The sequence below is a fragment of the Lissotriton helveticus genome, chromosome 4_1 (assembly GCF_964261635.1).
Source record: "Lissotriton helveticus chromosome 4_1, aLisHel1.1, whole genome shotgun sequence".
NCBI classification, from domain to species: Eukaryota; Metazoa; Chordata; class Amphibia; order Caudata; family Salamandridae; genus Lissotriton; species Lissotriton helveticus.
The window spans coordinates 1,403,550,503-1,403,567,060 of record NC_136063.1 but is presented as its reverse complement, the minus strand read 5'-3'; the positions used below and the strand labels follow the sequence as shown (position 1 = coordinate 1,403,567,060).

At 43.2% G+C, this 16,558-nt stretch overlaps 1 protein-coding gene across 3 annotated transcripts in view; it reads left to right on the top strand.

The window, feature by feature from the left end:
• Window positions 1-16,558, top strand: part of LOC144829132 (glutamate decarboxylase 1-like) — a 927,195-nt gene that overhangs the window by 392,891 nt on the left and 517,746 nt on the right. The gene's annotated exons all lie outside the window — the stretch shown is intronic.

Genomic DNA, 16,558 nt, shown 5'->3' with positions numbered 1-16,558 from the left:
CATAAATATTAGGGCATTCAAGATAGTGTATTCATCACTTAATTTAATATTTTTTTTATATCTTTCCAATACAAAATTATTAGTGTAATCATAAATAGATAACCAAACTGCAGATTTTTTAGAAAAAATCAGATCCCATTGCACAACTTTCACTCAAAAACACTCAACCACCTTCATACTCAAGCCATACTCACGCGAAATCACAAATACAAACATCGCGTATATACAGAAAAGCTTAATATGCACCAAACCCCCTTACAATGTATATTAATGCTCAAACAACAGATTTCCCCTACAGTGCAATAACTCATAAATAACATTTTAACAATTAATATGATTTTATTACAACAGAGCCCTCAGAATAAGTGTAATCAGCCAAATAATGTTTTCACTTCAAAAAGAAGACTTTTAAACTTAATTCATCAATTTTCAAAACACATAGATCTGACACATTTATGGAGGCAACTAATTCAAAGCAGGCCCTTAATTAAGGAAGGCGGGGCCGTGTAACCTCCCTCCTGGAGCCGCATATGGCCCTGGGGACCGCCAGCCCCAAGGCCTGGCTCCTGCTATGTCCTTGGGTGCCCACCCCTGGGACATAGCTGTTTGCTTCACTGCTTCCACCAAGCCATAGCAAACTGTGTTCACTTTCAGTAAGCAAAAGCATTGAAAATGCTCTCGCTTGTTGAAAGCGAGCACACTTTCATTGACTGAAAGGGACCTGCATGTTAGCAGCTCCCTCTGTGTCAAAGCAATGCTGGCTCCCACGTTAAGTCGGGCAGCCGTCAGGGACCACGGGGGCTTTGAGGCTCCCCGTGGTGAGAGGGCGCCCTACAGGCACCCACTTTTAATGGTCAGGCCCTGGAGGATGGGGCCACCGGGGCCCAAATCCGCCAGGAGGGAGGATGCATTCCCCCCATTCAAAACAGCTTGGACGCGTGGGATGGAGTCCCCGGGCAGAAATCGGCCCAGTGAAGGGGCCCACACAGCCCCCCTTCCGTTAAAAACTAATAAATAAACAGACTGGAAAGTCATCAGAGGTCCCGTCCCCTTTCTGCACCACTCTCTAAACGCACCTCCTGGCACAGAACTGGGTGGGGGATGAAGTCCCCTTGGCTACAGGAGTTCCTTTGGGGTCTAGTAGCCCTCCTGTTACCTCTAGTAAGTTCCAAATGGCAGGATTGCTGAGAGGTTGTCAGCAGCTACACCCACTTTCTCTACCACTCTGCAAACGCACCTCCTGGAGCACTGCTGGTTTGAAACTGAAGTCCACTTGGCTTAAGAGGATCCTTGGGGGCCAAAAATCCTCCTTCTAACTTCAGTAAGTCCCACAAGGTGGGATTGCTGAGAGATCTGTGGAGGCCGTGCCCCTTTTCTCCACCACTCTGCAAAAGTGCCTGCTGGCACACTGCCGGTTGGGAGATGAAGTCCCCTTAGCTCTAGAGTGTCCTTGGGGGCCAACAAGCCCTTCTGTTAGCTGCAGTAAGTCTCACACAGCGGAAAAGCTGAGAGGTCTTAGGAAGCCATGCCTCCTTTCTCCGCCACTCTGCAAACGCACCTCCTGGCGCACTGCTGGTTATGGGATAAAGTCCTCTTAGATGCTGAGGGTTCTTGGGGTGCAGAAGCCCTCCTGTTACTTCCAGTATGTCAGTCACACAGGGATTCCTGAGAGCTGGTTGGAGGCCCCACCCCTTTCTCCACCACTATGCAAACGCGACTACTCATTACAAAACCTTTGAAATTCACTTCGAAAACCAAAGGTCACAGGGATGTTATAGTTAGGAAACAGAGTTTGAAAAACCTTAAAAATCTACTGAAAAAAACAAAGGTTACAAGGGCAATACAGGCTCAGATTTTACTCATATAAAACCAGTGAAATTCAGCAGTTATAGTTACCTGAGCTAACTATAAGTTATACCCCTGCAGTGCAACGCTTATGACCTCACATGTTACCACATCACTTATGACATAGTCAGTGACATCACTGAAATATATATATATATATATCAGCCTTGATCACATGATCATGTGATCAAGGTGCTTTAGCAGTCAAAACACGTAGTCAGATTGTGGAATAAACTACATGTACTGCAGCGTTGCTCTGTCCTCAAAGTGCAGTTTTTGGTTCGCATGTGATTGGATTTAATTACCGACGTGCTCTGCCGGTGCACGGCCACCCTTCTCAGGTCCGTGGTCCTGGAGCATATATATATATATATATATATATATATATATATATATGTATATATATATGGACAAAGCTTCGCCAGGCGCTACAAACGCCTCCAATTATCCGGTTCTTATTTTCAACAGGATAAAAACGAAGAGTAGAACCCAGTTTAGTTCCAAAACAAAAGGTGCCATTATTTGTGCAAAATTCCGCTCAGCATGCCACCACGACGCGTTTCGACTGTCTCCACAGTCTTGATCACATGGTGTGATTGTTATGTCACAGGTGAGATTTAAATAATCAACACAAAGGGCGGACCATATTGTCCCACCCACCACCAGTCACAGGTTCATATCAAGGAAACAAAAGAAAGACTGAAGAACAAGTAATAGTTCTCTGTCTGAAATGTGGATAAAACTCATAGTGAGTAAAGATCATACACAATTCATTGAATAGATATATACATGTGCAACAAATCGCAAAAGTCATATATATGTACATTTAGATTAGCAAAAATATATAACAGATTAAAACCATATGCCGATTTAAATCACATATAAAATCTTTTTACATTTCCTTGTTAAAACCCTTAAATTGATAAATCCCATATATATATATATATATATATATATATATATATATATATATATATATATATATATATATATATATATATATATATATATATATATATATATATATATATATATATATATATATATATATATATATATATATATATATATATGCACAACCCATGCTCCCAAAAGAAAAGAGCACACACACGAAGATTGCAGGACTGCAGCTTCTTTAATATTATGGGCCTACCTCGACCCAGCAGCCAGGAGAGACGCGTTTCCGCTGGAACAATAGCCTTTGTCAATCTGGTGAGCACCATTTTTCTTATTGAAAAAATATAGTGACAGATTCATAGATGCAGTAAAAATACGTCATGTTGATTCAAAATTATTTAAACTGCCTAATACATAAAATTACATTGCAATATGTATGCGATCTCATTATTACCAGTCCCAGCTAAGATCCTGGAAACTCATTTAAACTCTCACCTTAGTGCCTAACTAAAGGATCACCAATTACTCGATGGTTCACAAAACGGGTTTAGAGCCATCATAGTACAGAAACAGCATTGACTGCCAAATTCAACAATATCCGTACTCAAGTGGACGCAGGGCACACCACTCTGCTTGTTCTACTTGACCTCACCGCGGCTTTTGATACCCTATCGCCTCTGAGGATGGTTGACCATCTCAGAGAGATAGGGATCGGGGGCTCAGCCCAGGGCCTTCTTGCTTCCTTTCTCAGTGTTCGGGCACAGACAGTAAAAATCAGCCAATTTTACTCAGCCTCTAACCCCCTGTCGTGTGGTGTTTCCTCAGGGCTCCTCTCTAAGCCCAACACTTTTTAATATCTATGTTGCCCCACTGGCTAAGGTTGTGAGATCCTTTGGGTTGGAGGTGTTGTCCTATGCGGACAACACCCAATTAGTGGTGTCCATCACTCACAGCATCAGGGATTCTGCCCTTAATTTTAGGAATTGTATGCAGGCAGTCTCCTCCTGGATGGAGGAAAACTTTATGACGTTGAATGGAGAGAAGACTGAGGTCCTGATTTTCGGCAGTAAACTGGACATTTGGTCCAGGGATTGGTGGCCGGACACCCTTGGCGTCTATCCATGCTCTGTATCCCATGGGACAAATCTAGGGGTCATAGTGGACAATTCACTTTCCCTGAGCCTGCAGGTCAGCAGGACAGTGTCCACCTGTTTTGGGATTATCAGGAGCCTCAGAAAAATTTCCCATTTTCTCTCTTATGACTCACGCAAGCAGGCTATTATTGCCTTGGTAATGCCAGATTGGACTATTGTAATGCCCTTTATATAGGGCATTAATAAAGGCCTGGTGCGACGTCTGCAGTTGGTGCAGAATGCGGCAGCAAGGCTGGGGAGTAGTCTACCAAAATACCACTCAGTCTCAGCCTCTCTTATGACGCTGCACTGGCTTCCTCTGGACCGTATCATCCTCTTCAAAACATTGTGCCTAACTCATAATGCCTATTATGGCGCAGGCCATGATGGGTTTAAGGCAATTTTCCATCGCTATGCTCCCACCAGACAGCTCCAGTCAGCAGATAAAAATCTGGTAATAGCAAGGTTCAAAGGGCAAAATGGGGAGGTAGAGCCTTCTCCACTGCTGCTGCACTATCCCAAATCAATAAATACGGAGAAAACTCTCTCATGTGCAGGCGTTTTCACATGGGCAACCTTCTTGTTTTTTGGATAATAGCGTCGCGCGTCGCCGCGAACAAGCCCCACCGCATAGAAGCGGACCTGTGGTGCCTGGAGTTCCGGGGACTGTGAGGACAAGGGAGTCCAGTGATTTGTGACCTGTTATTTGCTGCAATTCGATGTTTTTTACCCCTGAAGTAACCCACTTGGGAAATGTACTGTTTTTATAGCACTAAGACCCGACAGCACCTACTGTAGTCGAAACAAATGTGTCGCGATTGTCAGTAGCCCAAGAATAGAAATGCCACTAACCTTGTCGTTCGAGACCAGCGGAGACGATGTCTGATGATAGGCCTCCCTATTCCTCCTAGACACGAACCCCAACAAAAGGAATATAAACACCCCCTGCGTGGACTCGTGCCCCGGGGAAAAGGGAAGTGGATAAAATAAAAAAACTAGCTGTGAGTTCTGTGATTCCCTCAAGGTCTGGGTAAGAGAGCAGGTGGGTCCCAGGAAGTCTGTCCTCACAGAAAGTCACACAGCCAGGCAGGGTATTTCAAATCCCTTGTATCCCAAAACAAAGTAAAGGTAAACACCAAGGGTATAAATGTCTGATTCCAATGTCGATTTTCAGGTACCAGGTGCACCACAAATTCAGCACACTCAGCAATGTCTAAATCCAAGAGTGTTCGCTTTGTTTCAGAAAACACAAAGCTAAAGTTCACAGCTGCAAGGTCGGTGCAAGTAATCACTGAGGCAAAAGGAAACGAAGTCCAAAGATAAGTTTTAGCAAAGGAATCAAAGACTGCGGTTACAAATCACCAGCAGTACGTAGTAGACAAGGCGCCCTCTCCACTAACGCTATAAGGAAACTCACTCGAGCGCGTCTTAACATCAGGCGCGCTCAAATAATTTACCCTTCTCTTTCCGCTACTGCGTTGTGAACGCGTAACAAATGCGTTCACAATACACCGCGGCTTCCCTGTACTAATTCTTGAAGACCAGGTCCAAAGCGAACGCGAAGGAGGCGAGCCCGCGCTCCTTCCACTGAAATACCTGGCGTGACGTTAAACTCGGAAAAGTGTGTCCATAACGACTTCCATCTTCATGCTGAAATCCGGCGGGGAACACCATCCGCCATTCCCAAGACAACAGGTTGATTGGCAAGCACCTTCCCTGTCTGAAGGAAGTGCTTTTGTAAGTTCCGCCCTGAGCACTCGAGAGGCATGTCTCTAGGCATGCTGGTAGTTGTAGTCATCTGGTAGTTCACCCTCTTCTCATGTCGTATAGGTGAACAGCGGTAACTACCGCAATGGTATGGCCTTATTCCTCGTGTAACCAGAATCGCTACAAAATGGAACTACTGGTACCATAAGGCATTGCGACATGACGCCCACTGGGGCATGTCTGAGCAGTATTTATAGTGTTTCTCTGGGCTGCTGGGACTTGGTTTGCAGCCAGTGATCAAGGGCAGAGTGGTGACAGAAATGCGTATTGCGCTTTGTGAACTTAAGGAGTAAGCACGACTTGCCTGTATCCCACATCAATATATATGGAGAAAACTCACTTTTATGTATGTGTATATATATATATTACCTACTGGCGGTCGCCAGTAGGTATATATAGTTAGGATTTTTTCTCTATGGGATTTTTGAAAATTCTATGTCTAATAACTTTGGCGTTTGTGGACGGAATTGGCTGAAATTTTCAGGAAAATGGCACATTTTGTTTCTGAGCAGCCCTTGAAAATTTGGGGGGGGTTCGTCAAGGGGGGGCCGAGAAAAAAGGGGGGTCCCAAAACGTGTTTTTAACATTGAGTTTTCCATAGGGCGGTTGGCCTCACTTTTAGCCCGAACGGCTGAATGGATTTGCACGAAACTTGGCAAAATTGTAGGGACTGGTAGCCCGATGTGCCTTTTGTAGGTCTCAATATATGTGCTCCAGTGGATTTTGAGAAATTAACGTTTAAAAAAAGATATATATCTGTAACAGCGGACCTGGCAGCGCCCAGGACGCGTACTTTTCGCGCAACGGAGCTTAGTGAAGCGAAGCTGATTGGTTCTCTGGCGTCTGTCAACATTCCAAAAAGTCCGTAGCGGCCGCCATCTTGTCTCTCGGTAGGATCGAGAGACAAGAGGAGGCCAAAACAAAGGGGGAAATAACTATAAGGGGGCATAGTAGATCCTCGCTGACCCCCTAGGTTTGATGTGGAGGTTTTAAAAGGGCCCCGCGGGGCAAAAAAAAAAAATAATAATAATAATCGAACGGCTGAATGGATTTGCACGAAACTTGGCAAAATATTAGGGACTGGTAGCCCGATGTGCCTTTGCTAGGTCTCAATATATGTGCTCCAGTGGATTTTGAGAAATTAACGTTCAAAAAAAGATATATATCTGTAACAGCGCTCCGCTTCGCGTAACGGAGGTTTGCGAAGCTGATTGGTCATTCTGTCACTGGGCTATAGTTGGGCTACATCTGGCTGATATTTGGGCTACATTTGTTTTTTTTGTCTCTGGCGGCCATCTTTGGGCTACATTGGGCTACATTGGGCTTCATTGGGCTACATTGGGCTACATTTGGGCTCCAACATATATATAGGCCAATGTAGCCCAATATATATTTTTCAAAGTTAATTTTCGTAAAAACCACTGGAGCATATATCTTGAGACATAGCAAAGGCACATCGGGCTACCAGTCCCTACAATTTTGCCAAGTTTCGTGGAAATCCATTCAGCTGTTCGAGCTAAAAGTGAGTCCAACCGCCCTATGGAAATGAAGGAAATGAATGGGTAATTTGTAATTAGCAAATAGCTAATTGCAAACTAGGAATGGTAAAGAATCGCTATTTATTCCTTAAAGTTCGCTATTTAGGAAATGCAAAAAACTTTGATGATACATATGGCGGTTCATCTCTAACAAGATAAGAAGCATAGGGATAGATTTATGATGACTGGCGCATCACCAGGGATGTGTTAGTCATTCTGTGCCGCTGTTCCGTCACCTATGGTGTGCTGCATTTACAATGCGGCGCATCATGGGGCAAAAACAGCACAGATGCGTGATGTATCTGTGCCGTAAAGGTGGCGCATTGCTGGAGTTGTATCGCAAGTGTGATGAAGCTCCAGCAAGGGTCGGGGGTGCCCCTGTCGCAGGGTTTCTGTTCTCACACAGAACTGTGGACAGAGGATTGGAACCTCGGCGAATTAGGGTGTCCCAAAACTCACGTTAGTAATCAAAAACCCCTTAGCAAGCTAGGTACAGTGTCACATTGGATATAACAAACTCTCAATGTTTAGACAATCCAGAATATGAACTTATAGTACCTCAGGATACGTGGAACTCATGAACAGTCGGTCGTTATATATTTCTTAGAAACCAGAACATGGAGTTAAGAAGAACACATGTGTATTTGAAATGTTTATTTACTAATGCCGTCTTCTCAGGCGTAGTATCTTAGATAATACAAGTACACATATTATCAGTAGCAAAATTACCAGCATAGTTTCTAGTACATAAAAAGCGAATGGTGATAGTATGTTAACATGCTGTAAATGAATAAGAGTTAGCAACACTTATAAGCAGCCGCGGGCCGTGGAGGGAGTTACGGTGAGGCAGGGAGGCGGGGAGGGGGAGAAGCAGGGTGGAGAATACAAGTACATATATTATCAGTAGCAAAATTACCAGCATAGTTACTAGTACATAAAAAGCAATTGGTGATAGTATGTTAACATGCTGTAAATGAATAAGAGTTAGCAACACTTATAAGCAGCCGCGGGCCGTGGAGGGAGTTACGGTGGGGCAGGGAGGCGGGGAGGGGGAGGGGCAGGGTGGAGAGGGCTCCACCCTGCTTCTCCCCCTCCCCACCTCCCTGCCTCACCGTAACTCCCTCCACGGCCCGCGGCTGCTTATATCTCACCCTCCCTAATACACTTATTATATTATTTGCTAAGAAGGTCTCTTTGTGTTGGTTTAGGGCGTGCCCATACTTTAGTGTCTTAGATTTGAAGGAATCACATCAGCATACACCAGCTCTCTCTTCATGTGAACCGCATCAAGTGTTGTGTATGTGTGTTCGGCAAAGTAATATAAAACCCGCCTCATGCCCAGAATTGGCAGAAGTTGCACTTATGTTATGAGTATGAAGTCGTGGAGATCAGACCTCATAACAATTCTGTATCGTGTTGTTCTTGAAACTTTAGCACTCGCTGTACAGATATAGTTTAACAAGCAAAGCAGATAGTAGAGCAATAACATATTATTCTCATGTAAACCGCGATGAACTACTAGGTTGAAAGCTAAAGCAACAACTAAGTGTCGTGTGCAGAAGTTGCAAAAAAGGAAAAATGGCGTTTAAACCGGTAATGAGCCCATGCTAACTTAACACGGTGTAAAGATATCCAGGACCTAGATGACACCTCCCCATGATCCGGAAACGAACTGAATAAGATAATAGAAGTGCCATCTCATGAGAGCAGATTGCAAGTTTATATGTGGACGGTCCGCAAGGTAAAGCATTAAAAACTAGGAAAATGTAATGCTAAAGAAAAATAAAACAGCCAAGTACTTTATCGAGTCTTAAGCCAATAGGCAAGGTAAATAATAAAAACTTGACAAATAAGTCAATGAATTGTCAATGAAATGCTAGTACTCAGCATATCAAACATGAAAAAGGTCTATGACATAACTGTGTATGCAAAATAAGCTGCAACAGCCTCCAATAGGAAGTCACCGTCTTCATCCGAAAACAGTTCAGCCATCCAATTTAGAAGCGGAAAAGAACATACGTGCTCTCCCAGCACCGGATCCTCTATGACCATCAGAGGACAGCTCGGTGGGTTTTCAACAAAGCTCTGTTCCAAGAAAGACTGTGCTGCCGCCAGTAAATTCCAGGGACCAATTAGTCCATGCATCAATGCCACAGCCATAATCCTTTCGCCAGGACAAACCAACTCGTGAGTAATGATAGGAGTCATCAGCTGATTAAAGTCGACGTCAGGAGAAACCGGTCCGCAGAGACACAAATCAATGGCCCAATCGAAATCACAGGTCAGGCAGTGAAATACAGGCTGGACACAGGTGAAGTAGGAGAATCGAAAAGATAATCCATATGCCGTGCTTAATATCGCCAACGGCATTGTGCCATAATATTCTAGCATGCAATTGCGGAACAGTGTCAGCAGCTGCAGGGCGGGAGGTTGCATAGGAGGGACATCCATATTTAAAAATGTAAAAAAGCACAAGAGCGTCCGCTGGTAATGCAAGTAAAAATGGCAATCCACGAAGCAGAGTGGAGAAAATAGAATGAAAGAAAGCAGGGATGACTCCAAAGATTTTCTCAAATGAAGTCACGAGACCACTGGTAACAACTTTAAAAAAGTGCGCCAGGGCCTTTGTGGAGGATGCGTTAAAGATAGTCCGAACCATCTTGCTGAAATTGAAAGGCAAATCTGAATTGAAAAGGGTCTGCACCTCTGTACGGGTGTTCGCTATGTGAAGCACGAAAGTTTCACGGGCCGAACTCAAGGCCACCTCTCTCTGAGACAAAAGAGCTCTTATTCTTGCCATGCCGTTGAAATCTGCTCCCAAGGTTGGTATTTGTGGCCAGATTGAAAACTCCCTATGTTCATGTGTGGGAGGAAATAGAACATTTCTGCAGCAAATAACCCGTTCACTTACTGTTACGATAAAAGGAATACTTTTAATTAACCCAGAACAATCTTCATTATTGAGCATCAAATAACTACCATTTTCCAACAATTTGAACGTGGGGATGATAGCAGGAACTGGCGTGCCTTGCAACACGCAAGCCATATTTGGTCGGTGTTTGTTGCATGAACCGTGTAACTGTATGTGCCTACACATTAGTGAATGATCTGGCGTCTCAGTGCATTCCTCTCCATTCAGATAAACTTCTTGATCATCTTTGAAACATCTGTATGTGTATGGAAGCGACCAGACCTCATGAAGAAAAGCACTACCTAAAGGTTCATAACGACCTATTGGTATATATTTCATACAATTTGAAAACTTATATAAAGCAAAAGGCAGCGTTATTAAACCGTGGATAAGGCACGTTGCCAAAAAACCCGCAATCCTCTGCTGATGATGTCACTGAGCATGTCATGAATGATGTAATATGTGACATCATCAGCAGTGGATTACGGGTAATAGTATCTCTAGTTTACTCCCCTATAGCTGTCTTTCTTTTAACATAAGTGTCTGTTTCCTTCCCTTATACTTACTGTTTTTGGTTCGCTTCCAGTTCGCGTACCGGCGAGCGAACTGGGAAGCGAACTAAGAGAAATAGAGGTTGGCACAGTTCCAAATATTGTACCAATTTTTTAATAACGGGGAGGTAGTTCTGAAAAGAACTTTTTTTTTTATTGTTTTTGTTGTTTTATATTTTTTTTATTATTTTTCGGAACATTTTTTTACTTTTTTTGAATTTTTCTGAACAGTTTTATATTTTTTGGGGTTTTTCTTGGAGGGGGCAATGAAAACGATTCATTGTAAAGGGCTCAACAGGAGCAACAAAACAAAAAAAAAGTATTTATTATTTTGGGCGTTTCGTACAAACTTGCATATGATAGTCAATAGCTCTGTTGATCAGAGTGATGCTTCTTTCTCCGTAGCAAATGAATCCATCGCAAAATACGCAGATGTGTTTTACTTCACCAAATCTCATTTGTATATTTGGCACCATCTCCCTGCCCTCTGGTCCCGTTACTTCCGGTGCAACAGATCTTCTGGCCATAATAGGGAGATTATCTAGGTCGTTCCGAAACTGTGCAGCACTGTAGTTGTTAGGATGCCACCTAGTCATATGGCGATGCATTGTGTAGTTTCCGAAACTGTATTTTTTCTCGGTTCCTCTGGACAGTCTATCTTGACATATAAGGCAAGTTACGTATCTTGCATTTACTTTTTTCTGACCTTTGGGAATTTTAAAAAATTGCCAAATGAAGTTTTCTTTCCGGTGAGACGTCCTGGGCTCCTCAGGCAAAAACTGCCTCTCTTCCTGCTCTTCCTCGTCTTCCTCTTCTTCCTCTTCTTGCTGAATTATAACTTGAGCAGGTGGTCCACTCTTCCTTGGATGTGGTGGAGGTGGTGGGGAAGCACCAGCTGAAGCTACTAAAGAAGCCATTGCTCAGTGATCACAAAGGGTCTTTCTCTCACAATGATGAAAGTCAGAGTGAGGAAAGAAGGAGGGATTTTCATCATTTGGGAAAAACAAGAGTTCTCAACCAATGAAAAGTGTTCATTTTAGATTATATGACCTAGTCTTACATCATTAGGAAACCAAAAGTGAAATGAACCAATGAAAAGTGTTATTACCAAGTCACATGACCTGCTGTGTTTACGTTAAGCGCTTTGCAGGGCCTCCCGGTTTGCTTCCAGAAACCTGCGCTTTGCGACTCGCTTCGCGTACCAGTTCGCTAACGTAGCACGTCATATGACGTATCACGCGACAACGTGAAACGTCATGCGGACGGGAGGCGTCACGATGTTGTTTTCTAACGCGGCACTTGCGGTAAAGAAACGTTTACCGGCTCGCGGTCTATTTCGCGGCATCAAGGTCAGCTAACGGGAAGCTTCCCGATTCGCGAAGCGGGAACGAAGAAAAAAAAATATTTAAAAAAAAAATTATTCATAAACATATAAAATATATTTTTGGATTTAAAGAAGAATACATTTTACAGCTACAGATATTAGCTGTTAAAAAACCAATGAAATTCACTGAAAAAACCATAGGTTATAGACCATATATAGTTAGGAATTAGCATTTACAAAACCTTGAAAATTCACTGAAAAAACCATAGGTTATAGACCATATATAGTTAGGAATTAGCATTTACAAAACCTTATTTTACTCACACAAAACCATTGAAATTCCATATATAGTTAGTTGCACTAACTATATATCGCGCATCCGCAATCCACTGCTGATGATGTCACATATTACATCATTCATGACATGGTCAGTGACATCACTGATGACATCACTGATGACATCTCAAATGACATCACTGATGACATCTCATTTGACATCAATGACCACATCACTGATGATATCATTCATGTGACAATACAATGCATCTCCTCACATTTTAATATAACCTCTGTTACAACCAGTGTTAAATACAGAGTATAATTTTTGAAACCATTGACACACCAATACTAGTTACTACATACGCACTCACTGATTCCTACGTCTACACACACATTCACTCATTCATCCATACAATCATTCATACATACAATCACTCATCTTTACAACACTATCATATGCACTCATACACCTATACAGACATTTACACTCTGTTGCTCATCCATGGAGTTACTCACACACCTAGTCAGTCATGCAAAGAATCAATCACACCTCCATTTTCTAATCTATACAGTTAAACATAGAGCACCTTACATTTTCAAACATATACTAACACATACTTACTCTCTTATACAATCACTGATACAAGTACACATTGATCTGCACAGAGTCACACACCTCCCAACCAGCCACACACACACTCAGTCTCCCATACAAATACTTGGCCAACCAATCAATAACCCATATAGCCACTCATATAGCTACTGATCAACACATGCAGCAGCTTGCACAACAACAGACATACTGATGCAAACTTTCACACAGTTTAGTCACTAACCTATGCATTCAGTAGGACGCATTTAATCACTCACTCATACAGTCAACCACGCACCTACTAAAACCTTCATTCAGACACTTATACATCTACTCATTCTTCAATATGTAAAACATATTTTAACTTTACAGAAACATACAGTCACTGGATGTTGTCATCAGTGATGTCATTTGAGATGTCATCAGTGATGTCATCAGTGATGTCACTGACCATGTCATGAATGATGTAATATGTGACATCATCAGCAGTGGATTGCGGATGCGCGATATATAGTTAGTGCAACTAACTATATATGGAATTTCAATGGTTTTGTGTGAGTAAAATAAGGTTTTGTAAATGCTAATTCCTAACTATATATGGTCTATAACCTATGGTTTTTTCAGTGAATTTTCAAGGTTTTGTAAATGCTAATTCCTAACTATATATGGTCTATAACCTATGGTTTTTTCAGTGAATATATATATATATATATATATATATATATATGTATATATATATATATATATATATATATATATATATATATATATATCAAACAACAAACTGGTAGCTCCAGGTAAGGATGTCCTCCCGGAGGGTGAACTTCTATCACGGAGGCCTCCGTAATAGAAGTTCACCCTCCGGGAGGACATCCTTACCTGGAGCTACCAGTTTGTTGTTTGATGTTTGCGGCCAGGCTCGGTCGCGAGGATGAACCGCCGCAGAAGAGCGGATCCAGGCACTTGTAACATCGGGTGCCAGAATGGAGCGGAGGGCTCTATACGGACTGCAGCTTTACTCACAGCGGGATGCAGTTTTACGCTGTTTCATCGACCCACTGGGGTATTTTAATATATTTTTAAACTTTGAACTACGTCTCCACCCACTATGGTAATACAATCTATTGTGACTGCCAATACCACAATGCACTTGCAGCAGACGCCGTGGAGGTGCGAGTACACGCCCACAAGGGTGTGACTCTTTTCAAATAAAGGCAGGTTTGCAATAGAATGGATGCCGTGGTTTTTATGAAGTGAGGCTCGTGAACAAGGGTGCAAACCCGAAACGCGTTGAGCCGCGTATTGGGATGGACTGTGTTTCCTGATCCTGCTGTGGCCTCCGTGATAGAAGTTCACCCTCCGGGAGGACATCCTTACCTGGAGCTACCAGTTTGTTGTTTGATGTTTGCGGCCAGGCTCGGTCGCGAGGATGAACCGCCGCAGAAGAGCGGATCCAGGCACTTGTAACATCGGGTGCCAGAATGGAGCGGAGGGCTCTATACGGACTGCAGCTTTACTCACAGCGGGATGCAGTTTTACGCTGTTTTATCGACCCACTGGGGTATTTTAATATATTTTTAAACTTTGAACTACGTCGCCACCCACTGTGGTAATACAATCTATTGTGACTGCCAATACCACAATGCACTTGCAGCAGACGCCGTGGAGTTGCGAGTACACGCCCACAAGGGTGTGACTCTTTTCAAATAAAAGCAGGTTTGCAATAGAATGGCTGCCGTGGTTTTTATGAAGTGAGGCTCGTGAACAAGGGTGCAAACCCGAAACGGGTTGAGCCGCGTATTGGGATGGACTGTGTTTCCTGATCCTGCTGTGGCCTCCGTGATAGAAGTTCACCCTCCGGGAGGACATCCTTACCTGGAGCTACCAGTTTGTTGTTTGATATATATATCTATATATATATATATATTTCCTCTCACATGCCCTTGAGCTTTGCAGAAGTCACACAATGCAGCTCCTACCATCCGGTCTGAAAGCCTCGAGGCTGCTTGCAGCTTTTTGCATCCATTTCTTTTTTCGATTCCTTTCTTGATTCCCGACGCGTTTCGAGGAAGAACGCCTCTTCCTCATGGGCTGCTACACAGGGGAAATGAATAACTCACCAGTGTTGTCTCTGTAGTTACTTTATTGAGAACACCACCCACAATGGGCTTTACACACAAGAGTTGCACGATGGCATGCTGGTTCATGTAGTCTCTGAGGTGAGTACTATATTAAACATTTCTTAAAAAGTTCATTGTCTCTGTGTTCTTGTTAGAAGCTTATTTTAATCCTTGAGTAGGTTGGATTGCAAAACTGCAGGCTTCGTTTGGGGCTGCATGCTCACACGGAGAGAAGTGGTTTCTTTCCAAGCCTTTCCATTCAGTTGTAGGAAATGGTGCTCCTCTGCCACCCCAAGAACTACATGAACCAGCATGCCATCGGGCAACTTTTGTGTGCCACGCCCATTGGGGGCGATGTTCTCAATAAAATAATCAGAGAGAAAACATTGGTGAGGTATTCATTTTTCCTGTGCAGCACCCATGAGGAAGAGGCGTTCTGCCTCGAAACGCGTCGGGAATTGAGCAAGGAATCCAGAAACAAAATGGATGCAAATAACTGCAAGCAGCCTCGTGGCTTCCAAACCGGATGGTAAAGGGCTGCATCGTGTGACCACTGTAAAGCTCAGGGCATTTTGAGATGAAGATTGAACACACAGCAGTCCTGGCCGTGGCAGAGGAGCACCATTTCCTACAAACTGAATGGAAAGGCTTGGAAAGAAACCCTTTCTTTCCGTGAAAGCATGTAGCCCCATGGCAAAACGAAGCCTGCAGTTTTGTAATCCAGCCTACTTAAGGTTTATAATAAGCTAAATAAAAGAACACAGAGATAATGAACTTTACTCACCCCAAGAACTACTTGAACCAGCATGCCATCGGGCAACTTTTGTGTGCCACGCCCATTGGGGGCGATGTTCTCAATAAAATAATCAGAGAGAAAACATTGGTGAGGTATTCATTTTTCCTGTGCAGCACCCATGAGGAAGAGGCGTTCTGCCTCGAAACGTGTCGGGAATTGAGCAAGGAATCCAGTAATTAAATGGATGCAAATAACTGCAAGCAGCCTCGAGGCTTCCAAACCGGATGGTAAAGGGCTGCATTGTGTGACCACTGTAAAGGTCAGGGCATTTTGAGATGAAGATTGAACACACGGCAGTCCTGGCCGTGGCAGAGGAGCATCATTTCCTACAAACTGAATGGAAAGAAACCCTTTCTTTCCGTGAAAGCATGTAGCCCCATGCCAAAACGAAGCCTGCAGTTTTGTAATCCAGCCTACTTAAGGTTTATAATAAGCTCCATAAAAGAGTACAGAGATAATGAACTTTACTCACCCCAAGAACTACATGAACCAACATGCCATCGGGCAACTTTTGTGTGCCACGCCCATTGGGGGCGATGTTCTCAATAAAATAATCAGAGAGAAAACATTGGTGAGGTATTCATTTTTCCTGTTCAGCACCCATGAGGAAGAGGTGTTCTGCCTCGAAACGCGTCGGGAATTGAGCAAGGAATCCAGAAACGAAATGGATGCAAATAACTGCAAGCAGCCTCGAGGCTTCCAAACCGGATGGTAAAGGGCTGCATCGTGTGACCACTGTAAAGCTCAGGGCATTTTGAGATGAAGATATATATATATATATATATATATATATATATATATATAT